This window comes from Palaemon carinicauda, chromosome 3 (assembly GCF_036898095.1).
Source record: "Palaemon carinicauda isolate YSFRI2023 chromosome 3, ASM3689809v2, whole genome shotgun sequence".
Lineage (NCBI taxonomy): Eukaryota > Metazoa > Arthropoda > Malacostraca > Decapoda > Palaemonidae > Palaemon > Palaemon carinicauda.
In genome coordinates, this window is record NC_090727.1 from 151,872,213 (window position 1) to 151,898,279 (window position 26,067).

General features: G+C 34.4%; 1 protein-coding gene across 1 annotated transcript in view; it reads left to right on the plus strand.

Moving 5' to 3' along the window:
- The first annotated feature begins 11,024 nt into the window (after positions 1 to 11,024).
- The window catches only part of LOC137638650 (protein singles bar-like), a 23,516-nt gene continuing 8,473 nt past the window's right edge, over positions 11,025 to 26,067 (plus strand). Inside the window, exon 1 of the mRNA XM_068370931.1 lies at positions 11,025 to 11,167. The gene's annotated coding sequence lies outside the window, so the exon portion shown is untranslated. The remainder of the gene's footprint in view (positions 11,168 to 26,067) is intronic.

Sequence of the window (26,067 nt, forward strand, 5' to 3'; positions counted from 1 at the left end):
AACCACCAACAGTGGAATTTCATTTGTATGTTTCGGTTCCTGCAGGAATCGATGTACCACCTAATAGCTGCAGGTCTTTATATCAGCTGCTTCATATTCTTTACCGTATTCGTGACGGGTAACGAACGGTATATTACATATTATGAAATGAAAATTGCCGCTTGTGTAAGTACTGTACTCTTTTGATCTGCCGGTGGGGTTAGTCTCTGTCTTAACAACGTTCTAGATCTTTGTAGTTGCAGATATGCAGTATAACTCCCTATGCAAGTGCTTTTCTAAGTTGGAGCACTGTAGAGACTTGTCTTGATGTATTTTTAAGTTTGAACTGATATGAAAAGTTGATGGTGATGGTACTATTTTATGCATAAAGATTTAGATATATTATTTCCAAGTTGCTCCCAATAATTTAGCAAAGCACATTATTGCACTTCAGCCTTTATTCCATGTCTTCTGCACAACATTAATTTCTTTATGTGTTGTAGACAGGAAATTCGTGAGAGGCAAATGTGTCACCAGACTTGCCCTGATCAAAAAAGGAGCTTTCTCAATTACAATGCGCCTTGTGCAGTGTAGAACTTCAAGGACAGATGATGACAGAAAATGCATGTTTCTATACATATATCTTAGGAGTATCCAAATAAAAAAGACGTAATTATAAAGAAAATGGTGTTTTTTATGATTTGGTGTTACAGATGAACTGACAGAGCTTCAGGTATACCAAGATTCTTTGTTGTCAGTGACATGTTTGGTGACCTGTACTCTAGCGTAGCCCTGTACTGTAGAGGGAGCATGCCACTCAGGTTGTGGTTTCTCGTTCTTTAGGTTGTCCTGTTACACAGTACATTGTCCTACCTTCTAGTGTGCTCCTCTATTAACCTACTGAGGGAAGTGGTGGCCAGGAACGAAGGTTATAAAATTTACGAAAGAGGCTACAACTCTAAGATATTTTCTGGGGTGAGTGACGACTGCAAAGACTTTGTTCAATATAGAGACAATTTTCATGGATTTTTTTTTATATATATAAAGAAGTGATTGTATTCTTGTTTGTAATGTATTGAAGTAGTCTTTTGGAAGAAATGACGTGGGTGTGTTGCTTTCTGCAAGATATATGCATTCCTTTAGATTGGAGACAGAAGATTGATATTTGAAGTAGGCCTACTATACCGTATACATTGAAATGTTCTAGTTCCATTTGATTTTCGATGCTATGAATGCTTAAGCTTTTTTTTAGACAGCTACTTGACTTGTGATTAGTGGAATGATTCACTTTTATTTGGTATTCATTTCCTTTCAACACTTTAAAGCCTTTGACTCATCCAAAAATGCTCGCTGAAAATTGGAAAGGATGTATCTTCTTGAGTTAGTCCCTTCATCTGTTTGTATAAATGGCAAGCAGGCAATATATATATATATATATGCGTGTATATTTGTATTAGGCTTAGAAATAACAAACAGACGAGATTTTAGTAAAAGCAAGTAATGCCACAAGAAACTAACAAGACAAATTATCAGTACAAGTCTCCTTCACGTTTATTCACTCCGGATATAGAAATGAGACACAACATAGCACAAGGAAAAAACACTAAACGGTTGATTCTCTCTCTCTCTCTCTCTCTCTCTCTCTCTCTCTCTCTAACAGGAATCCGCTATAATTATCTAGTCATATACTTGACCATTGAAGTTGAAAACATGAAAACCATTTGTACTGACATGTTATTCGCGTGGCATCATTTGCTTAATCTGAATTATCGTGTATATTTGTGGTTTTCTAAGCAGATACAAATGTGTACATACATATTTTTGCATATTTCCTCACTCCTTAGAGATCATAGTGCCAGAGAGGTGCATCCTCTTGATTTTTCAGAAAGTTTATAGAGAAGTGTTTGCTTAAATAATGCCTTCCTTTCTTATTGGTTTTAGGAAATGCTAGTGTCCATTAAATTCAGTCCCAACCATCAGGCTCAAATCTGTTACTTTGTTACTGAACTATGGTGACACACACACACACACACACATATATATATATATATATATTTATATATATATATATATATATACACACAAGGACTAGCATTGCCTTAGACAAAATCTGCCTTCTTAAGCTTAAAACTTTTGACAATTTGTAGTACACCGTAGTATTTCCAAGTAATAATTTCCTTATGAATGAACTTTTTCAGTATAAACACTTTTCTAAGAAGAGAACTCAAATATTTCTTCAGTTTGACCAACTCCTGAAAACAAGCTCACAACTTGACTCTGGGCTTCATGTGCAATAGTTTGATAAAATAGCTTTATTTTAAGTATTTTTAACTTAATTTTTTTTATGTGTTATGCTAACTCTATTTTATCTTGTCTGTTTGCATCCTCTGGCTTCTGAAATCGTCATTTGCCAGTCTCTCGTATCGCCCTAAAGTCCATTTTCCGTTATATCGGCCTAAAGTCCATGTTCCCTTGTATTGCCATAAAGCCCATGTTCCCTTGTATAGTTCATGTTCCCTTGTATCGAGCTAAAGTCCATGCTCCCTTGTATTGGCCTAAAGTCCATGTTCCCTTGTATCGGCCTAAAGCCCATGTTCCCTTGTATAGTCCATGTTCCCTTGTATCGAGCTAAAGTCCATGCTCCCTTGTATCGGCCTAAAGTCCATGCTCCCTTGTATCGGCCTAAAGCCCATGTTCCCTTGTATAGTCCATGTTCCCTTGTATCGAGCTAAAGTCCATGCTCCCTTGTATCGGCCTAAAGTCCATGCTCCCTTGTATCGGCCTAAAGCCCATGTTCCCTTGTATAGTCCATGTTCCCTTGTATCGAGCTGAAGTCCATGCTCCCTTGTATCGGCCTAAAGTCCATGCTCCCTTGTATCGGCCTAAAGCCCATGTTCCCTTGTATAGTCCATGTTCCCTTGTATCGAGCTAAAGTCCATGCTCCCTTGTATCGGCCTAAAGTCCATGCTCCCTTGTATCGGCCTAAAGTCATGTTCCCTCGTATGGGTCTAATTCTTTGTTTAAGATGATTACAGTATCTCACTGTTGTTAGATAAAGTATGTCCTATGTATGTTTGTATATAAACATATATCTGGGTGATCGCCTGACTACAGTTGTCATTTCACATTGGCTTAGAAATATATGAATTGCTTTAATCTATTCTGATTTATTTTCTCTGCAAATTAAAATCATTGTCTTGCTTTGCTACTTAGTAAAGCATCTGTTGGAAAAAAGAGAATTTATCCTTAAAGATTATGTAACCACTTCTTGATTTGCTTAAATGCCATAAAATATATCGCTACATCACCTAAGATATCTTTACGGTATCTTGTTTTTCTCTTACATTCGTCAATTTATTTGTCATTTTTTAAATTCCCCTTTTAATATTGAGCTGATTTTATATTGTAATCTATATTATACATTTAACTGGCCAATAACTTTTTCTAAATATATGTATCGTATTGATTGCATTTTGATCAATAGGACCTGACCTTTAGGTGTAGTTACCATGGGCTCACATTTGTACAATTTGAATTTATAGCGGTAGATACTAACTCGTTTCAGTCACTTCAGTTACCGTTCTTCTGGTATCTCTCATGTTGAAATAAGTTTATTTAACGTACAAGTATAAGAGATATTTAAGTATCCCCTCTTTTTGGTTTATAAAGAATGAGATCGAAAGATTAACTTGAAGGATATTTGTATCCTTATTATTATTTTTATTTTTTTCTGCAGCAGTATGGCTTCATATAGGCTAATATCCTGTGTGCGCTGTCTGTTTTGGGTAACCTTTCTAATAATGCTCCGTAGTCCGGCCAACTACTATGCATATCAGACCCTATGACATACTGTTTTTCGCAAATATCTTTGAAACGAAGACTCGGATCAGCATGGTGCTTTGGCAAGGGTTGTTTCACACACCCCGCTAATTTTTGACACTACTGTGCATTGTCAAATGCTGCTAATCATGGCGTTTACTCTTGACTGTGAAGTCAAAAACCTGCGTGAGCCATTTACACTTTCGAACAGGTGAGGCGTGACGTAGTAGTGACGTCCATTCATTCACTAACTCCACCCCTGCCTTCCCCTACTACCACCATCCCTCCCTTTCCCTCCCTCCTACCCTACTCCTACTCCCTATCCCCGCCCTCTTTCACTTCCATACCTCCCTTTCCTCTCCCTAAATACCCTCTTCTCTCTCTCTCTCTCTCTCTCTCTCTCTCTCTCTCTCTCTCTGTACACGAAGAAATGAAGCTATGCACACATATGACTTATTTATAATGGCGGAAGATATGGAAGAGTCGTAGTGTGATGACTCCTTTGCACCCACGCGGACATCGCTGCATGTTGGCCATGGTTGAGAGCGATGAAATACTTCCTCCACAGGACTTTGCCATCAGCCGTCTATTGGCCGCACGCCTGTTACTTACCATGTTACCTTCTGCACTTACCAAATACGGTATGACCGTCAAAGAAGCAAGAACATCGATTACGATTGTTTGCATAAACGATCAAACCTTACTCGGCTTATGATTTTTATTAATCTGTCATTAATTCGTCATACTTGTGTCTGGCTTCATATACCGTGTAGCCTCGAGAGAGAGAGAGAGAGAGAGAGAGAGAGAGGGGGGGTAAAAGCCATTCCCTTATTAGAGAGAGAGAGAGAGAGAGAGAGAGAGAGAGAGGGGGGGTAACAGCCATTCCCTTATGAGAGAGAGAGAGAGAGAGAGAGAGAGAGGGGGGGGGTAAAAGCCATTCCCTTATTAGAGAGAGAGAGAGAGGGGGGGGGGTTAACAGCCATTCCCTTATGAGAGAGAGAGAGAGAGAGAGAGAGAGAGGGGGGGGGGAAATGAGGAAGGGGTAAGGGAGGTATGGGGGAGAAAGAGGTAGGGGGATAAGGAGGGGGGTAAGAGGCGAGGAAAGGGAGTAGGGGAAGCCAGGAGGGGAGGTAGTGGGTGGATAGACGTCACTACTACGTCACGCCTCACCTGTTCGAATGTGTAGTAGCTCACGCAGGTTTTTGACTTCACAGTCAAGAGTAAACGCCATAATTAGCCGCATTTGACAGTGTACAATAGTGGTGAAAATTAGCGGAGTGTGTGAAACAATCTGTGCTAAAGCACCATGCTGATCCGAGTCTTCGTTTCAAAGATATTTGCGAAAAACGGTATGTCATAGGGTCTGATATGCATAGTAGGCGGGAAGATTATATAACATTATTGATTTTGCCCTCGCTCCCTCTCTCTGCCTTTTTGCAATTTTTTTTGTACCGCTTAAATTTGCCTTTAATTTTATGCCATTTACTTGATTATTTGTATTACTACTTGATAGACCATTAAACCAATTAATGTTTTAACCACAAATTTGAAACATTATTCTCTTTAGAAAGCTATCATGTCAAAATGTTACTCTGAAATAATGGCCTTTTTTAAATACTGAGCAAGTATTTTCAACCTTGGTTGGAAGTGAAAAATTATTTATTGGCCATTTAATACTTCAAATATGTCTTTAACTGATTAAAAGCAAAAGATTTCACATCTGCTATGATGCTATTCCACTTGGTAGCCGAAGAGTTAAGCCTAGGCCTTAGGCCTATTCTAGGTTGTAAGTTTGTGGCATTAATATTATGAAAGGTCTTTCGACTTGGGCAGATATTTGCTGCTTTTAACAAGAATTTAAACATATTTAACAGAAAGAACAGAAGGACTTCTTACAACATGTCCCGGTACCTTACTCGAATGACAAAAATATCTCTGAACTGTATTAGACTTGACACTTTGCGTTCACAAGCTGACACAGCACTGTCGTGACAAAATAACTATTAAAAGAACAAAAGACTTTTGGCATGGGTATAATTTTGAACGGAGGAGGATAGATTATTAGATTATTAGAATATGAGGTAGCATAATTAATAATTTAAAAAAGAAAATAGTTGATTTCATTTATAGTTTTTAGCCACCACTTCTCGTTCAGCTACCGCTTGGTGCTAAGGCTTCATAATCATTGTGCTTCAAAAATTGTATTTATTAATTATAGGAATGTGAGTTCTGATCTATTTTATTGTGATTGGTTTCTCGTAAGACATTTGTCACAAAATGTTATTCTATTTTGAATATTAATATAATTTATTTGAGTTGTATATGGTTATAAAGTTTAAATATGTTTCCAATGGATAGTCGAGATTTCCATTGCTTCTCTTAAAAACAGCATACCATATTAAAGTAGTTCCGATGAGCTCTCTCTCTCTCTCTCTCTCTCTCTCTCTCTATATATATATATATATGCTGTATATACAGGCTTACACACACACACACACACACATATATATATATATATATGTATATATATACATATATATATATATATATATTTATATATGTATGTATTTACATATATATATATATATATATACGTATATATTTATGGATACATAATATATGCATGTGTATAGGCTTACACATGTACACACATACACACACACACACACACACATATATATATATATATATACACAGTCTATATATGTACTGTAGATGATATGCATATATTCATTCCTGGGTATCCAAAGCATGTGTGTAGGAAATTTAGGATTTCTTTTCTCTCTTCCTACTACACATCACTTACATTCTTTTAATCTTGTCAATGTATATGATTAGTTTGATGACATTTCAGTTATTTCTCTCTTTGATTTCTATTTTTTCTCATACAAGTAGTTAATTTAATTATGTCCAACATTCTTCCTTTTGCGAGTATTGCATGAAATGTATTTTGTTACTTGTTGTTGTTTTTCATTTCAGTGTTGTTTTTATTAACGAATAGAATAAGGTTTACTAACGTTATGCAATCCATGTTATTTTGTATTTTGTTGTTGTTGTTGTTTTAACTTTTATTCATATTCATAAATATTCAATATTTGTCTTGAATCTTTTAAGAGGAAATATTAATTTTCATTTATCTAAAGCTATAGAATTTCATAAAGTTCATTGTTACAAAAATAAATAGATTAAAAACCTTTTTATTGAATTTGAAGCTAATTTTACAATCTTAAAAATCTTATCTTTCTATAATCTACATTTTTTTTAATAATAAAACCTGTTAACTTTTATTATAAATAGCCATTATATTTTCCTGTATGAATATCCTAACATATATCGTATATTTTCGCAGGCCGTAGGCCTAGTCAACGCCTTCCTTTACGTTGTGTCCAGCGTCTATTCTGTGAGAACATTCCGCAGCGGATAGATCAAGACGACACATGCGCAGAGAACAGAGAGCCCTCATGATTCACACCAAGGTCTATAGAATAAGAGACCTTTATTGACACGGTACACCAGCCTTTTCTCTAGGATATTTATAACCTATTTAAAGTTTTTTATTACATGAACAACTTTATAAAAAGTCTACAAAACAAAGTGAGCTGTTATAAGATATATATTAGTCTAGTATTTACATAATACTCAGTGAAATAAATCTCTGGTCCAGTGGACAGAAAGTTTAGCTTAAGGCATTTTTAGTAACGTCATTTTAAATATACTTAGTTGAACTACAAATTTATAGTCATCCACGAAATCTTCAGACCTGATACAACAGAGCTTCCTGAAAGTGTCTAGACATACGTTTATCATATTTTCTGTGGCGTCCTAGGTCTTTCAGAAGAACTGGAAGTGATCTAGGCCTATCAGAATAAGTTTTAAGGTAAACCAGACTAGCTGAAATGACTTTAGATTTATGAAACTTTTTTTTTTAAAGATATAAGTGAGTATTTTGAATGGTTTTATCAAATATTGATCATGGGAGTTAATTCTGATGTAACCATTGTAAAAATGAAGACAAATGTAACATTACTGTAAGACTTGCTTTTAAAGATGATATTAGCTGAGTTAGCATTGCCTGTAATTTAGATGTCTTTTATTGATTTAGAGAAAACGCAAAGGCTCTATATTTATAGATGTTTAAGCTGGCTTAACCGTTTTCTTCATAAATATATTCATAATATATTTTAAATATTTGTTTAGAGAAATGTATCTATTTTCCACTTTCATATTCTGGCGTCCTAGATTTCAGTTTTCTTTGTAACAGTCTGAAATGTTTAGGCCTAAGAACAGTAATTTGTATGTTGCTAGTTGGATATTTATACTGCTTATCTTGTTGTTTGATACAGCATTTTTTTGTAATCGTAAGTTAGAAGAGCTATATATTTCTAAGCAATCTTTTCATGCAGTGCATTTATTCATTTTATTTATTAAGTGTCTATCGTAATTTTTTGTCAGTTGATAGTTTCATATTGATAAAGATTATCATCTTTATTTTTTCATGTATCCTATTTAATAATTTTGTAGTACAATACATATAGGCCTATAACACTATTCATTAAGATTCTTATAAATTATTTTGTGTCTCATTTCATTGTTGTCTTCTTGCTAAACTGAATGTACCAGTACTGCACTGTGGAAATAAAAATGAAAAAAATCATAAAAGAATATTTTAATTTCTTCCCTTGTCAGTCAGTACCTACACCAATAAATAAGTTCGGAATATGTCGCTTTGAGCTCCCCAAAAGAACCAACAAAGTTAAACCTATTCTTTGATACCAAACAACACTATACTGACATTAAATTGTTTTTTCCTCTCCGAAGTCGAAAAAGTTCTCACTTTTTCTTTTCTTATTTAGTAACTTTTCCTTTTCAGTAATTAGAAACATTACTTAATAGTAGCAGAGAAAAGCTAGTTTGTCTTCCCAATTCTTCTACTTTTCAGAATACAATGTTGTCATTTCTTCAAGTAATCTTCTGCAACCCATAACCCTCTCATGCTTTAAGGGTAGGTCTAGGTGTTTTATTTACAAGCCTGTGTGCTTAAAGAATAAGCCTAGATTGGCTAAGCATAGGCCTATAGGTGTTTCAAGAATAGGCCTATATGCCAGCAAAGATGTTTGTTGGAAGTAAATCTTATTAAGGTCTGCCAGTTTCATCGACACATTTTATTCAGATCCTTGTCAAGGTGTGGATAATAAGCTACCAAAAAAAAAAAAAAAAAAAAAAAAGAGATTACGACTTTCCCAGACACTATACAGTAGGCTACTATTTATGTGGGAAGGTTCTCTCTGGTTTTCTTATATTAAGACAGCATTCTAGCATTTCAATTTAACTAAGCTCTTAAAAGTTTATTTATCTTTTTGCTAAAGCTTGTTGGCATTGTTTCCCGATGAAACTACTTAGCTTTTTCCCCCTTTTTTTTACATATTTTTTGTAGGTTTTCATTTATTTTTAAGGAAACGTTAAAAACTGAGATTTAGTTTTCCTGACTGAAACAGAGGACATGAAATACTTTGCTACTTTAATGCATAGTTATATACTATATAGATCAGTGTGTATAACAATTTGCTCGTATTCTTGTGATTTGTTAGCCGTTCCAACAGTATTCATATTCTCTTCTTGGCGAGATAACTTTCCATGTGTTTTCATTGTAGAATTAACTATACAAACCGAATTTTAATATATCACTTAATATATACGTAGTAAAACATTTCTAATAATTTGTGTTACTCGTTAATGTTTTAAACTCCCATGTCTTGTGCCTCTTTCGTTTTGTTCACTCAGGCTTTGACAAACCCTTTCCGACGATACCTCAATGAGGTGAAAGGGTTTGTGTATGGCCATGATCAGCAAGGCTGTACTAGTCATGGCCACCCATACTAGGTTCGTTTCTCAAACTAAAAGCTTCCACTATCAACAATCCGCAGTGGCTAACGTGGTGATGAAAAGGGCCAAACCCCAGATATGACTAATGTTTTTATGTTGACCAGGCTGACATGAGTCTTTTTATAGTTTATATATGACATATATGTTTTTAGCGTTGTTAATAGTTTATATAGGACATATCTGTTTTGACGTTGTTACTGATTTTACAATGATTTATTGTTAATTTATTCTCATCATTTAGTTATTTCCTTATTTCCTTCCCTCACTGGGGGATTTTTCCCTATTGGAGCCCTTGGGCTTATAGCATCTTGCTTTTTCAACTAGAGTTCTTTGCTTTGCAGTGGACTAGAAACGGCTGCACTTGTAGTAGTAGTGGTAGTAGTAGTTTTTGTTGTTGTTGTTGTTGTTTATGAAGCTATGCATAAAAGAAATAGAGAATCTTCCTCGTGGTAATAGAGTAGTGACGCTGCAAAATATCACTCATCTCGTGATGACATAAGAAAGTAGTGATCATAGTGATAACGCTGTACATCAAAAGAACGTGATCCCCTGACGATAATTATAATGATGACAGAATATTTGCAGAGAGAAAAAGAAAATAAGAAAATTGGCACGCAAACTCATTCAACGGAGGGGCGTGGTCGGTCTATGAGCATTCCTCGACAGGGAGAGGTCCCCGGGTTCGATATCTTGATGGCGCTCGGGGGAGGCTTCGGGTCATTGAATCTGCCTCGGTTGATCTGAAGCAGTGAATAATGTACCTGGTAATTACTTGACTATGGTGGTAGTGGTCAGAATGGATAAGGGCAAAGAGTTTACAGTCTTATCTAAAAACTAAGGCCGATGAAAACGAATATGAAAGGTCTTCATTCACTAAAACACCGAAGAAAGAAGAGAATTCAGTAAGACCAAGTTTTGATAATCAATTATGGAACAAATGAAATCTGAAAAAACTGCCAACAACAAGAAATGCGATACAACTGTAATTAAAATTTCCAATTCACACCGTAGTTAAACTAGCTAAAGAAAATGTCAATGAAGATTTGAACTTTTGATCTATATACGTCAAGATTTAGCGTATGTTCTGAACGAGGTTCTACATTGCCCTACTATTCCCAAAAAAAGGAAATTCTTCTTTCTGAAATGCTACTAAAAAGTGTCCTTATTTGTCACCAATAAGTTAAAAACTGTCACTAAAACTATGGCAGTGATTTGGCCCAAGGCTTCGGTTCTTGAACCTGGTTAACCTAATAATAATCAGAGTGAACTTCCGCTTAGGACATGTATACGCAAGCAGCAAGTGTGCGCTTTCTTTCCTAAGCATATGCGTACACTAAATACTGAGAGACAGGGGAAAGGAGGTGTGTAGCACCTGTATTCATAGATTCAAGCGTGGGTGCAGTGGATAAACTACTCTCACTTTCAGTGCACTCGGGCTACAGCGCGCACAACCTTCTCTTGGGAATTGACATTTTTTGCTGTTTCGGTGAGTAGCTAACGTGTGAAGAGTAACTTTTTATAGGTAGATAAGAAATAATGTGCTTTAAGAAACAGGCGCAGACGAGAAAGTTTTATAAATAGAGATGAGAAAAGCAGTACGAGTTTATTTCTTACAAGCCAACTGCTGATATCACAAGTGTTAGTCTGAACCTGTGATGGAAATTGCCACGTAATTTTGTAATCCCGTGTTTACTTTCAGCCGCAGAGTTGCGTGACAGTATTTATTATTATTAATTCTATGCTTCGTTGAGAGGACAGAGGGTGGAATCAATGAGAGGTTTTAGAAACATCACGTAAACGAGGCCCCGCTTTGACGCCATGATCGCAATGACCTAATACTTTCCATAAAAGGAAACGTGATAAACTCTGCTTTCGTTTAGCTGTCATGAGAACCACGCCCCAGCACTTGAATGATAAGAGTATGTTGTTTCTTATCGGCAGCCTTATATACTTTTACTTTTAGGGGTTTATTTCTCGACCTCCATCAGACACTAAGAGTGTATAGGCGGGCCTTGGTGTGTGAAAATAATTTCTTTCTAGTTAATATTTTGCTCTTATTTTTTTCAGTTATTCGCTAGCATTTGTATTCAGGCTTATTAGTTTTCAGATCACTATTATTATTATTATTATTATTATTATTATTATTATTATTATTATTATTATTATTAGCAGCAGCAGCTAAGCTACAACCCTGATTGGAAAGGCAGGATGCTATGAGCCCAAGGGCTCCAACAAGGGAAAAATGAAAAATAGCCCAGTGAGGAAAGGAAGTAAATAAGTAAACTACAAGAGAAGTAAGAACCAGTTAAACTTATTCTTTAATTTCATTTAATTTCATCAAGATTGTCAAATATTGCGAAATTCTCAAGATGAAGGGTAATAATCCTTGTGGTCCATTAATTATCGACCTTTCCTAATCGGCCAGAATCCCAGGATCGATCCCAAGGGGAGGGTTGGTGGTAGACTATCTGTTCACGCAAGTGCTCAATTAGCGACTAGTTGATCAAAGAGAATAGCATGGGACTATCAACAAGATACCTAAAAACTTGCAATTAATTATTTAAGGGAGACGTACTGTGCTTGGAAAAAAAAGGTGTTTGTTACTTTAGGCCTATTTGAGAGGCGTGTATTTATTCGTTTGTATATCTATGTGTTTGTGATTCACATAACTCAAACTATTTGACCGAAGCTCATAAGATTTGGTGGGATGGATGGCCATGATCCAATGAAAATTTATTTAGATTCGGGGAATGATTGGGTAGAAAAGTTAAGGCGAAGGTCACAGAAAGGTCAAAAACGTCTTTTGGCAACTTCGTGGCCATGTTTTATCTAATTTGCTTGAAACTAGTGCGAAAATGTGCATAATTCAATCGCCGATCTTGTATTATACAATATGATATAGGGGAAGTTATACTCTCTACCGAGTGGCCGTTCTAGTTAGACAAATTTAGATATAATCATAGTAGAAATTTCAAGTTTTCAATTACATTTCTAGCCTTGTAGCAGCACAATTTAGTGCTAGTTATTTCGAAAGACACAAGACCTGGTCTAGCACAACCAATGGGTTATGTTAACCAACCCCGATTCTCTGAAATCTCGCCCCAGGAGTGAAGCAGAGACAATGCTTTTCTTCTGGGCTCGCGACAACTAATAGCGCTGCATCTCATTGAGATCTAATTAGGTAATTCGTCTCGTACACACCGGGGTCTTCATTGCGTTGGCTTCGTTGTTTTTGTCGTTGTTTTAGTAAGTGGTGATGTATTAGATAGTAGCGGTAATGCACGCAACATTTGTTATGTTTAAGTTATTGCACGTGATGGGGTGGCTTCAGTTAAAACAAAAATGGTAGTAGCTCTGTAGGCCTACTCAACTATTTTTTCACTGTAGCCTATATAGGAGATATTTATTTTAATGTTACTATTCTTATAATAATTTAATTTCCTTTTTTCCTTTCCTCGCTGGGCTATTTTCCCTGTAGGAACCCCTGGCCTTATAACATCCTGCTTTTCCAATTAGGGTTGTGGCTTAGCAAGTAATAATGATAATAGTAATAATAGTCAGTGGAAAGTTCAGGGACAGAGTAGTTGCATTATTATTATTATTATTATTATTATTATTATTATTATAGGATCAGTAATTTCATCTTGTTTTGTGTTACTTGTGAAGGATTCATACTTCCTTGCATTTTAATCTCGAATTCATGTTCGTTATTTAAACGAGTGCCAGTTTACGGTGTGATTTTCAACTAATCATGAGGATTTCGTTAAATATAAATCATCTCAAACGCAATTATATCACGAGTCGTATATTTTCATGTTTGATGTAAGTCAAAGTCATTTCTTAATATAACTCTAAAAGTTAAAAACAAACCAAGTTAGTCACGATATTTCATGTGTCATATCACACTTGTTTTGATGTGCATTCTCAAATATACAGATCTAATTTGTTTTTACATTATGAAGTCTGTCGAGACTAGGCCTACAAGTTGTTTTGAGAAATGACACCGCTATAAGCCGACTGAAATCGTTTGAACCAAGGTTTACTTACTTACTTTTACGGGTTTATTTCTCGCCCTCCATCAGACAATAAAGTCTGTTCAGGCTGGCTTTGAACATTGAAGTCCAGATAAACCGAGGGAGCGAGTAAATACCACAATTTAAAATGCATTGAACAAGCGAAGACTTCCCCGAAGATATCATATCAAACCATTTATAACAGTCTTAACCGTTCTGTTTGCTTGCTTGTTCTAATGATTTCCAATCTCGAATTATTGTTCTTGTAAGTCTATAATTCCCTAAAGTTCACTACGGTGTTGATGAACATCTTTATTTACTCTATTTTTTTATTAAAAGAAATTGGCATACCTTTCTGAACCCCCACAGCATAGCAAAGGGGTATGAAACTGGGGCATTAACCCCAGCGAAGCAACAAGAAAGAGGAAGTGTTTTTTTATAGCTTATTTCAGCTTCCACAGAGGAGGGTGAAAATATTTCTTTTCTTTTTTTATTCTTTGTATGAGTATTTTTTGCTCTTAGTCAGAGGTGTGATAGGAGCAGTTGTTTATGGTTTGAAGGGAAATGGCGCCACTGGGTATATACTCTTGCCAACTAGGGTGCGTCTACATCCGCAGCAGTTATTGATGCTAAGAGCCGTTTTAATGACCATTAATCCTACTACTTCTGCTACTAATCATTAATATTGCTACTTGAGGGTACACTCGGGCACACTTTTCTATCTAATTTCTCTTCCTCTTGTTTTGTTGAAGTTTTTATAGTTTATATAGGAAATATTTATTTTAATGTTGTTACTGTTCTTCAAATATTTTATTTTTCCTTGCTTCCTTTCCTCACTGGGCTGTTTTCCCTTTTTGAGCCCCTGGGCTTATAGCATCTTGCTTTTCCAACTAGGGTTGTAGCTTAGAAAGTTATAATAATAATAATAATAATACCTACTTTAGTTGATATTTTGCTTGCTGTGAACTGCTCTGCATGCCGTTATAAACGCAAAGGCATCTACCATGATTTGATATAATTGCAATTGAACAGTTACAGAGAAAAAATATATTTGACATACATATTGGAAGTTGAAATTAAGTGTCAAGTATTTCCACCCACGGATCTTGGCATTTTGCCAAATAGCCCCATAATTCAGGTCATAACTCCCATGTGTTCTGAAAACCAAAATGGCGTTGTCAACGGCCATTGCCATAAATATGTGTTAGAATTATTTGGCCAAACGTCGTCTCGGTTAATTGGAACTAGTTCAGTGATCCACACCAGATCTTAAAGATCTCAATGTGTAAGACCGTTTTTTTATATATATTAAAAAAAAACAAAAACAAATAAACCAACTACATGTGTAGTACGAACCCATCTCTGAGGTGTATTAGCTCATCGCAGTTCGTCGAATCCTGTTACACATTATGCGTCATTTATCTATTTGGCCTCCACTCTTTCTTTTCTTTTATGTGCATAGGCCTATCATTTCTTTTTAATAGATTTTTGAAACCATATAACGCTTTCTAAGCCTCCACATACTCCTGATTTATACACTCTTCTCGTTGACTTAATTACTACTCCGATCCATCCACAACATTTTTACCACTATTCCCTGTCTCCTAATTGCTTATTCGATTCTCCCGAATCATTCTGTGTTGGTCTGACTTCCGACATAATACATAATATCGTTGCTGTAGGGATCAAAACGATGGAGAGACAGGAGATTTACTTAATGCTTCTGTAAGACTGTAAGTCTAGCTTTCTGTAGCAGACTAAAGTGCTTCTGTAAGTCTAGCTTTCTGTTGCAGACTAAAGTGCTTCTGTAAGTCTAGCTTTCTGTTGCAGACTAAAGTGCTTCTGTAAGTCTAGCTTTCTGTGACAGACTAACTTTTTTATCTTTTATTAGTAATTTACATTCTATTAATTTACATTCTTTTCGTAATTATTCTTATCAAAATACAAATGTGAACTTTGTGTTTAAAAGAATATAAATTAAAATCAATATAGTGAAAATCATTCAATATACAATAAGTTCATATGATTTACATTTCCATTATAAAGTTTATTGTAAAAAAAACAAAGCCTGTAACATAGATATCAATATTGCATATTAAAATAATTCAAACAAAAGATTTTACGTTTCTTTTTAAAGGATTTTATTAGTATATATATATATATATATATATATATATATATATATATATATATATATATATATATATATATATATATGTGTGTGTGTGTGTGTGTGTGTGTGTGTGTGTGTATATATATATATATATATATATATATATATATATATATATATATATATATATATATATATATATATATATATATATATATATATATATATATATCAAAACATACATCTATGTTATATCAGAAACGTAATCTTTTGTAAAACCCTTATTTAATTCCTTTTTGAAAGTATGACTTATTGACATTTATGTTTTTAACATTCTATTTCTTACTCAAAATGTTGCAGAGCGTTCGATACTGAATCCCGACATGGTGTAGATATTTACCATTTTTATAATCATTCATAATTTATATAAACTTTCACGGAATCACAGAAACATTTTATATAAGTTAGATCTCACTGAATTAGCTGATTAAATTGTTTTAATTATTTTATAAAGAGCAAAGACAAGTTACACCAAGTACGGTTAGACGTTCCAAGCCCCGACTTCTTTAGACCCATAGGACGAATATGGCGGGAAAAAAAAAGGCGGGGTTTTGGGTGGGGTCGTCTTCTGAAGTTTATTTTATTTTTTAATTATCTAATCATTTTATACTCCACATATTTCTCTCTCTCTCTTTTCAAAGTATTTCCTAGCAGTAGAAGCTTTTATAGTTAGCCAGTGTATTACAACATAAGATTAATCGCAATTTCTAATAATACCAGTATAATGATAGTCCCATTGATAACGACAATGAAGATGAAAATAATGTATTCCTATATGTGTATAAACTGTTCGTGTGTTTTCAAGATTAGTTGTTTTTGGTGAATGTCGTAATATCCGGTTTGTTGGCCATCTAAGAAAGGAAACCACTATCGTCATCCCATTTTGCTGCGTTGTTATCATTGGCTGCCCACCTTGTTTTGTCTGATTTTGGACCAACTCATCATTTAAGACCTCCTAAGGGACTTGTGTGAGAGGTGCTGAGCAATTCTACGAAATGTATTCATATGTGATATATGTACTTACATACAACACACATTATTATTATTATTATTATTATTATTATTATTGTTGTTGTTAGTTAAGCTACAACCCTAGTACGAAAAGCAAGATGCCATAAGCCTAAGGGCTTCAACAGGGGAAAATAGCCCAGTGGGGAAAGGAAATAAGGAAATGAACAAACTATATAAGAAGTAATGAACAATTAGAATTGAATATTTTAAAGACAATAACTAAAGTAAAACAGATATTTCATAAATAAATTATAAAAATACTTAAGTCAGCCTGTTCAACCTAAAAACGTGGGTGTGTGGGTGTGTGCGCGCGCGCGTTTATGTGTGTGTGTGTGTTTGTTTGGCTGTTAACACTATAACTTTAGACTACACCTGTTACTAAAAGGTAGCGTTTCTCCTTACCTTATTCCTTAGACTCAGGACCTTAAATTAAATTTTTTTTTTTTTTTTTTTTTTTTTGGGCCACTAGTAAGAGCATTGAGATTCATTTAAAAGACAGTTTTATTTAGCTGAGTCTTAAACAGTGTATCTTTGCAGTCCGGTAAAAGGGGGGAGGTTCTTTCACTCTTCGATAAAGAAGTAAAACTTAGCTATTTCGTGTACTCTAATGTCACTTTTTCTGCCCCTGCACTGTTAAAAGTTTGCATAGAAAACGGTAAATGCCTGGCAACATTTATTCCAAGATTTTTACCGTTATTTAAAAACGGATATATTGACTTAAAGGAGTGATATTGCAGTAACCAACCCATAAAATATAACAGAGTATGGTAAAATTACGGTCCCCTGTATTTTACTGAAATATTGCGGAGAACAGTATATTTTTTACGGAGAATTTTCGATTAAAATTACGGTTTTTTAAGTGTGCTCTGAATCTATTTCCCCTAAATATTTTTTGTGGTGTTGGCCATACATCTGTTTTTGTGGTGGTAAATATTAAATACAAACAGTTTAAAAGTTTCAAGAAAGAAAAAAAAATGTTTTTAAAGTGTAAGAATGCAAAAAAAATGAGAGAGAGAGAGAGAGAGAGAGAGAGAGAGAGAGAGAGAGAGAGAGAGAGAGAGAGAGAGAGAGAGAGAGAGAGAGTAGGAGCAGTTTACAAGTAATCATTCCAATTCCAGAATGAAAAGGTAAAAAAAGGAAAGAGGACTAGAAAAGAAAGTTGATAAAAGAACTTTTAAAAAGTAAAAGATCTTTATTCTAGCATCTCACACCTTAACTCTCAAATCTTTCAACGCTCAGTGGCTCAAATCTTTGAACGCTCAGTGGCTCAAATCTTTGAATGCTCAGTGGCTCACTACATACAGTATAGGTACTTCATACTGATATTCCAGGACATATGATAGAATAATCTAAGTAGATATAATTTAAAACCAAACACCTCAGAATAGACTGTTATTAAAGAAAATGGTCAAAAGTTGAGTGCCGAGACATGAGTCTAGGGCAGGGATGGGTAACCCTTTTTTCGGATTATTATTATTATTATTATAATTATTATTATTATTATTATTATTATTATTATTATTATCACTTGCTAAGCTACAACCCTAGTTGGAAAAGCAAGATGCCATAAGCTCAAAGGCTCCAACAAAGAAAAATAGCCCAGTGAGGAAAATAGATAAGGAATTAAATAAACGATATGAGAAATAATGAATGATTAAAATATTTTAAAAACAATAACATCAACATAAATATTTCATAGATAGAATAATCCGAGTAGTTATAATTTTAAACCAAAAACCTCAGATTAGGCTGTTATTTTTTTCATCTATTTAGGGGGCAAAAGTTGAGTGCTGAGATCATTATTATTATTATTATTATTATTATTATTTGCTAAGCTACAACCCTAGGAGGAAAAGCAAGATGCTATAAGCTCAATGGCTCCAACAGGGAAAATAGCTCAGTGAGGAAAGAAAATAAGGAAATATACTACAAGAGAAGTTTTAGAACATCTCACAATTCCTTAGTAAGTCCGCATAAATTTTTTGGGTTTATTTTATCCAACAAGTAATTTATTGGTAATCTCATGAAAGAGTGACAAGTTTATAAAAAAATTTAAAGCATTGCCTTTTCAAATATTCTACTTAAGTACTTTTTATACAATTAATCAGTAAATGATTAATCTTGAAAACCAATTTTTCATTTATTTAAATTTGTAAATAGTTTTCAAACTAATAAGTGAATGAATAACGAAAACATTCAATTTTCAAGTTACTTTAGTTACGTAGGTTCTTTGTATTCAAGTGATAAGTAAAGCAATATTAATCTTATAGATAAGATAGCTTATACACATCAAGAATATGATATTTTCAAATATTTGATATAGGCATATAGCTACATTTTATACAGTCACATTTCATAAAAATGCAACATCTCTGTAAAAAATTAAATCTGTTAAAACACAATGGTAGTTTTTTCATTGAAAAATGAATTTATTTGCTTTCTTAAGATGTTCAATAAACCCATAGTTGTTTAAATGTGTTCTCTGCGTCCTTCCGTTAAAGTCGCTTAAGGCAAGCTGCTCTTCAAACAATTAAAAATCATTAGTTTAAACAATTAAAAATCATTAGTATAAACAATTAAAAATCATTAGTTTAAACAATTAAAAATCATTAGATTAAACAATTAAAAATCATTAGTTTAAACAATTAAAAATCATTAGTATAAACAATTAAAAATCATTAGTTTAAACAATTAAAAATCATTAGATTAAACAATTAAAAATCATTAGTATAAACAATTGAAAATCAATAGTTTAAACAATTAAAAATCATTAGTTTAAACAATTGAAAATCATTAGTTTAAACAATTAAAAATCAATAGTTTAAACAATTAAAAATCAATAGTTTAAACAACTAAAAATCATTAGTTTGAACAATTAAAAATCAATAGTTTAAACAATTAAAAATCATTAGTTTGAACAATTAAAAATCAATAGTTTAAATAATTGAAAATCATTAGTTTAAACAATTGAAAATCAATAGTTTAAACAATTAAAAATCATTAGTTTAAACAATTGAAAATCATTAGTTTAAACAATTAAAAATCAATAGTTTAAACAATTAAAAATCAATAGTTTAAACAATTAAAAATCATTAATTTGAACAATTAAAAATCAATAGTTTAAACAATTAAAAATCATTAGTTTGAACAATTAAAAATCAATAGTTTAAATAATTAAAAATCATTAGTTTGAACAATTAAAAATCAATAGTTTAAATAATTAAAAATCATTAGTTTGAACAATTAAAAATCAATAGTTTAAATAATTAAAAATCATTAGTTTGAACAATTAAAAATCAATAGTTTAAATAATTAAAAATCATTAGTTTGAACAATTAAAAATCAATAGTTTAAATAATTAGAAATCATTAGTTTGAACAATTAAAAATCAATAGTTTAAACAATTAAAAATCATTAGTATAAACAATTAAAAATCATTAGTTTGAACAATTAAAAATCAATAGTTTAAATAATTAAAAATCATTAGTTTAAACAATTGAAAATCATTAGTTTAAACAATTAAAAATCAATAGTTTAAACAATTAAAAATCAATAGTTTAAACAATTAAAAATCATTAGTTTGAACAATTAAAAATCAATAGTTTAAATAATTAAAAATCATTAGTTTGAACAATTAAAAATCAATAGTTTAAATAATTAAAAATCATTAGTTTGAACAATTAAAAATCAATAGTTTAAATAATTAAAAATCATTAGTTTGAACAATTAAAAATCAATAGTTTAAACAATTAAAAATCATTAGTATAAACAATTAAAAATCATTAGTTTAAACAATTGAAAATCATTAGTATAAACAATTAAAAATCATTAGTTTAAACAATTAAAAATCAATAGTTTAAACAATTAAAAATCATTAGTTTGAACAATTAAAAATCAATAGTTTAAATAATTAAAAATCATTAGTTTGAACAATTAAAAATCATTAGTTTAAACAATTAAAAATCATTAGTTTGAACAATTAAAAATCAATAGTTTAAACAATTGAAAATCATTAGTTTAAACAATTAAAAATCAATAGTTTAAACAATTGAAAATCATTAGTTTGAACAATTAAAAATCATTAGTTTAAACAATTAAAAATCATTAGTTTGAACAATTAAAAATCAATAGTTTAAACAATTAAAAATCATTAGTTTGAACAATTAAAAATCAATAGTTTAAACAATTGAAAATCAATAGTTTAAACAATTAAAAATCAATAGTTTAAACAATTGAAAATCATTAGTTTAAACAATTAAAAATCAATAGTTTAAACAATTAAAAATCATTAGTTTGAACAATTAAAAATCAATAGTTTAAACAATTGAAAATCATTAGTTTGAACAATTAAAAATCAATAGTTTAAACAATTAAAAATCATTAGTTTGAACAATTAAAAATCAATAGTTTAAATAATTAAAAATCATTAGTTTGAACAATTAAAAATCATTAGTTTAAACAATTAAAAATCATTAGTTTGAACAATTAAAAATCAATAGTTTAAACAATTAAAAATCATTAGTTTAAACAATTAAAAATCAATAGTTTAAACAATTAAAAATCATTAGTTTGAACAATTAAAAATCATTAGTTTAAACAATTAAAAATCATTAGTTTGAACAATTAAAAATCAATAGTTTAAACAATTAAAAATCATTAGTTTGAACAATTAAAAATCAATAGTTTAAACAATTGAAAATCAATAGTTTAAACAATTAAAAATCAATAGTTTAAACAATTGAAAATCATTAGTTTAAACAATTGAAAATCAATAGTTTAAACAATTAAAAATCAATTGTTGAAAATCATTAGTTTAAACAATTAAAAATCAATAGTTTAAACAATTGAAAATCATTAGTTTAAACAATTAAAAATCAATAGTTTAAACAATTGAAAATCAATAGTTTAAACAATTGAAAATCAATAGTTTAAACAATTGAAAATCATTAGTTTAAACAATTGAAAATCATTAGTTTAAACAATTAAAAATCAATAGTTTAAACAATTGAAAATCATTAGTTTAAACAATTAAAAATCAATAGTTTAAACAATTGAAAATCATTAGTTTAAACAATTAAAAATCATTAGTTTGAACAATTAAAAATCAATAGTTTAAATAATTGAAAATCATTAGTTTAAACAATTAAAAATCAATAGTTTGAACAATTAAAAATCAATAGTTTAAACAATTAAAAATCAATAGTTTGAACAATTATAAATCAATAGTTTAAACAATGGAAATTCATTAGTTTGAACAATTAAAAATCAATAGTTTGAACAATTAAAAATCATTAGTTTGAACAATTAAAAATCAATAGTTTGAACAATTAAAAATCAATAGTTTAAACAATTAAAAATCAATAGTTTAAACAATTAAAAATCATTAGTTTAAACAATTAAAAATCATTAGGTTAAACAATTAAAAATCATTAGTTTAAACAATTAAAAATCATTAGTTAAAGCACGAATAAAATGACATTTTTATGCCAAATCTCTGGAATCTTTTAATTCATTTAACACTGTGATCTAATTGTGGAATGATCTTCCTAATCGGGTAGTTGAATCGGTAGAACTTTTATAGTTCAAACTTGCAGCAAATGTTTTTATGATGAACAGACTAATATACAATGAATGTTTTTATAATTTATATATGAAATATCTGTTTTGATATTACTGCTTTTAAAATTTTTATTAATTGTTAATTATTTCTCATATCGTTTATTTATTTCCTTATTTCCTTTCTTCACTGGGCTATTTTTCCATGTTGGAGCCCTTGGGCTTATGGCATCTTGCTTTTGCAACTAGGGTTGTAGCTTAGCAAGTGATAATAATAATAATAATGATAATAATAATAATAATATCACAGATCACAGTGAGATGGACAAAACTGGAGCTCTTCATCTCTTTGGGGTACACTCGGGCACGCTGTTCTATCTAGTTTCCCCTCCTTTTGTTTTTTTTCTTGTTTTTTTTTAAAGTTTTTATAGTTTATGTGTGAAGGATCTAATTTGATGTTGTTATTGTGCTTGAGTTATTTTATTTTGATTGTTTATTCTTCTCTTGTAGTTTATTTATTGCCTTGTTTCCTTTCCTCGCTGAGCTATTTTTCCCTGTTGGAGCCCTTGGGCTTATAGTAATGTACCAACCGTGTTCCACACAATTGTACATAATTCCTTTTGTATATATTATGCTTGTATCTTCGCTCTTCCCTCGCACTAAAACGAACATGAAAATTACTGTCTGGTTTTTCCTCTGTAATATTGTCTGTCTTGTGAACTTGTTATGTCCTGTTGCCTTGAGGTTTTGTATATAAGGAGAGTGTTCCACAATAATATAACTCAGTCGTTTCCAATCTGCCTTTGAGTTCACACCCTTACTCGGCGCCGTCACATTGGTGACCCCGGAAGTCGACTCGCTCCCACTGCCTTCCACCCCCACCTCCCTCGCCCCTCCATCGTTGGTACTATGACGGAGACGGACTCTACTGCAGTTGGCGCCGCAGCCGCCCCATTGAAACTTTCACTGTTCGCCAGCACAGAAGCGTTCGCTTGGTTTCAACGCGCTGAAGTCCACTTTCGTATCAGGGGCGTGACTCGCTCAACCACCAAAGCGGATTATGTTCTCGCGGCGATACCCGAGGACACCTTCCCAGAAATATCCGACTGGCTTTGTGAACAAGGAGACACCCCAATAGCGTATGACGCCCTCAAATCATACCTTCTGCAGCAGTACTCACTGTCGCCAGCCGCCCGTATAGCAAAGCTTTTTCAGCTCTCGCAACAACCGTTGGGGGACCAAAGGGCTTCGCTTGCCCTCAGGGAAATGACCAGTATCGCTCGCCTTCAACCTGCCGCAGACGGCTCTCCTCGTGAGGTGAACCTACTCCGTGCCCTTTGGATACACCGATTACCTGAACCTGTACGCTCTGCCATACCCGATGTCGATAGTTTACCCATAAAGGACTTGATGACCAAAGCCGACGCCCTTATGGACAGCCACTTCAAGACCTCCATCAACGCCTCCACCCCTGACGACGAGGAGGCCTATTCAACGTCAACCGAAGCTGACATGAATGCCGTAGGACATACACGCCTACCCCGTGACGTGCCGAAGCGGCGACAAAGCCGCCCACCACCCACCAATCGCTCGCGCCCCAACGAACGACTTCTACAGCCACTTACTACCTCCCATCCACCGCAGTTTTGCTACTACCACTTCAGATTCGGGGCAACCGCGAAGAAATGTGCCAAAGATTGTCAGTGGCCAAAAAACGTGTAAGTAGGCCATCGCTTGTGGCGGTGGCCTCCCATGTTTCTAATCTTTTCTTTTTACAGGATGCAGGAACGGGCGTGCGATTTTTGGTAGACACGGGTGCTTGTCGTTCTCTTTTGCCAAGGAAACTCTTCAAGGCACAACGTAGTCTGTCTACATCTGCCGACGTCCGCTTGGTAGCTGCCAACGGATCTGCGATACCCACCTACGGTTACGAGAACCTCACATTATCGTTCGGAAACGGTAAATTCAATTGGAAGTTTCTCGTTGCTGACGTCACAATGCCAATCCTCGGTGCGGATTTCCTCTCTCATTTCCACCTTCTGGTCGATTTCGCCCACTGACGATTGGTCAACGCAGACTCGTACTTGTCGACACCTCTTCAACCCGCCCCCTCTAACCTCGCTCTCCACATCAGCGCACCCACGGATGCCTACGCCCACCTCCTCACGTCGTACCCGGAAGTTTTCCGTCCAGAATTTCGCCAAACGCCCACGGTTCCTGCCAAGCACGGTATTTATCACCATATCAAGACGACGGGACCCCCAGTCTTCGCAAAATTCAGACGTCTGGCACCGGAACGATTGGCAGCCGCCAAACAGACGTTCGCCGAAATGGAGAAAATGGGCCTTTGCCAAAAGGCCTCCAGCCCATGGTCGTCACCCTTACACATCGTTCTGAAGAAAGACGGCTCCCTCCGTCCGTGCGGGGATTACAGGCGCCTGAATATGCAAACAGAACCGGATCACTACCCCCTCCCAAACATTGCCGATGTAACCTCCTACCTGCACAAAGCGAAGGTTTTCTCTACGCTCGACCTCCTGAAGGGGTATTATCAGGTGCCTATGAACCCAGAAGACATCCCCAAGACCGCCATCACCACTCCGTTTGGCACATACACCTTCAATTACTCCGGTTTTGGCCTTCGTAATGCTGGGGCAACGTTTCAACGTCTCATGGATGGCATCTTAGGGGACCTCCCTTTCTGTGTATGTTATGTGGACGACATACTTGTGTTCTCCTCCTCAAAAGAGGAACACTTCCGTTACCTGCGCATCGTGCTCGACCGCCTGCAACAAAACGGCCTTGTAGTCCGGTACGACAAGTGTACCTTTGGCGCCAACGATGTGTCGTTCTTAGGGCACCGTATCACTCCTGAAGGAGTCCATCCCCTCCCTGAGAAGGTAGCAGCCGTTCAGAATTTCCCCGGGCCCTCGACCGTCAAAGCTCTGCAGGAATTCTTGGGCATGATCAACTATTATCACCGTTTTCTGCCAGCCATTGCCGCCACTCTTGCTCCCCTCTACGCCTCCCTCAAGGGCAAGCCAAAGGACCTGAAGTGGGGTCCCTTTCAAGAAGCAGCCTTCTGCAATGCAAAGAAGGCCCTATCAACTGCTGCGGCTCTCACTTTTCCTATCCCACACGCCCCTCTCCTTCTCTCCACCGATGCCAGCGACGTTGCTATTGGTGCAGTACTCGAGCAGGTGGTCAAAGGCTCGCCCCGCCCATTGGCCTTCTTCAGCAGAAAACTGTCCAAGGCAGAATCGGGTTATTCTACCTTCGATCGAGAATTGCTGGCGGTGCACTTGGCTGTCCGTCACTTTCGCCATTTCTTAGAAGGTACGCCCTTCGTCATTCGCACAGACCACATGCCTCTGGTGCACGCCTTCACTCGACAGTCTGACGCCTGGTCCGCCCGTCAACGCCGACATCTCTCCGCCGTGGCTGAATACAATTGCACCCTCCAATACGTCCCTGGGAAAATGAATCCCGTTGCCGATGCCCTGTCAAGAAACACGTTGGCTGCCGTTCAACTGGGATTGGATTACAACGCCCTGGCTGAAGCCCAACGACAGGATCCAGAGTATCAAGCTTGTAGGACATCCTGCACGTCCCTCCGTTGGGAGGATTTTCCCC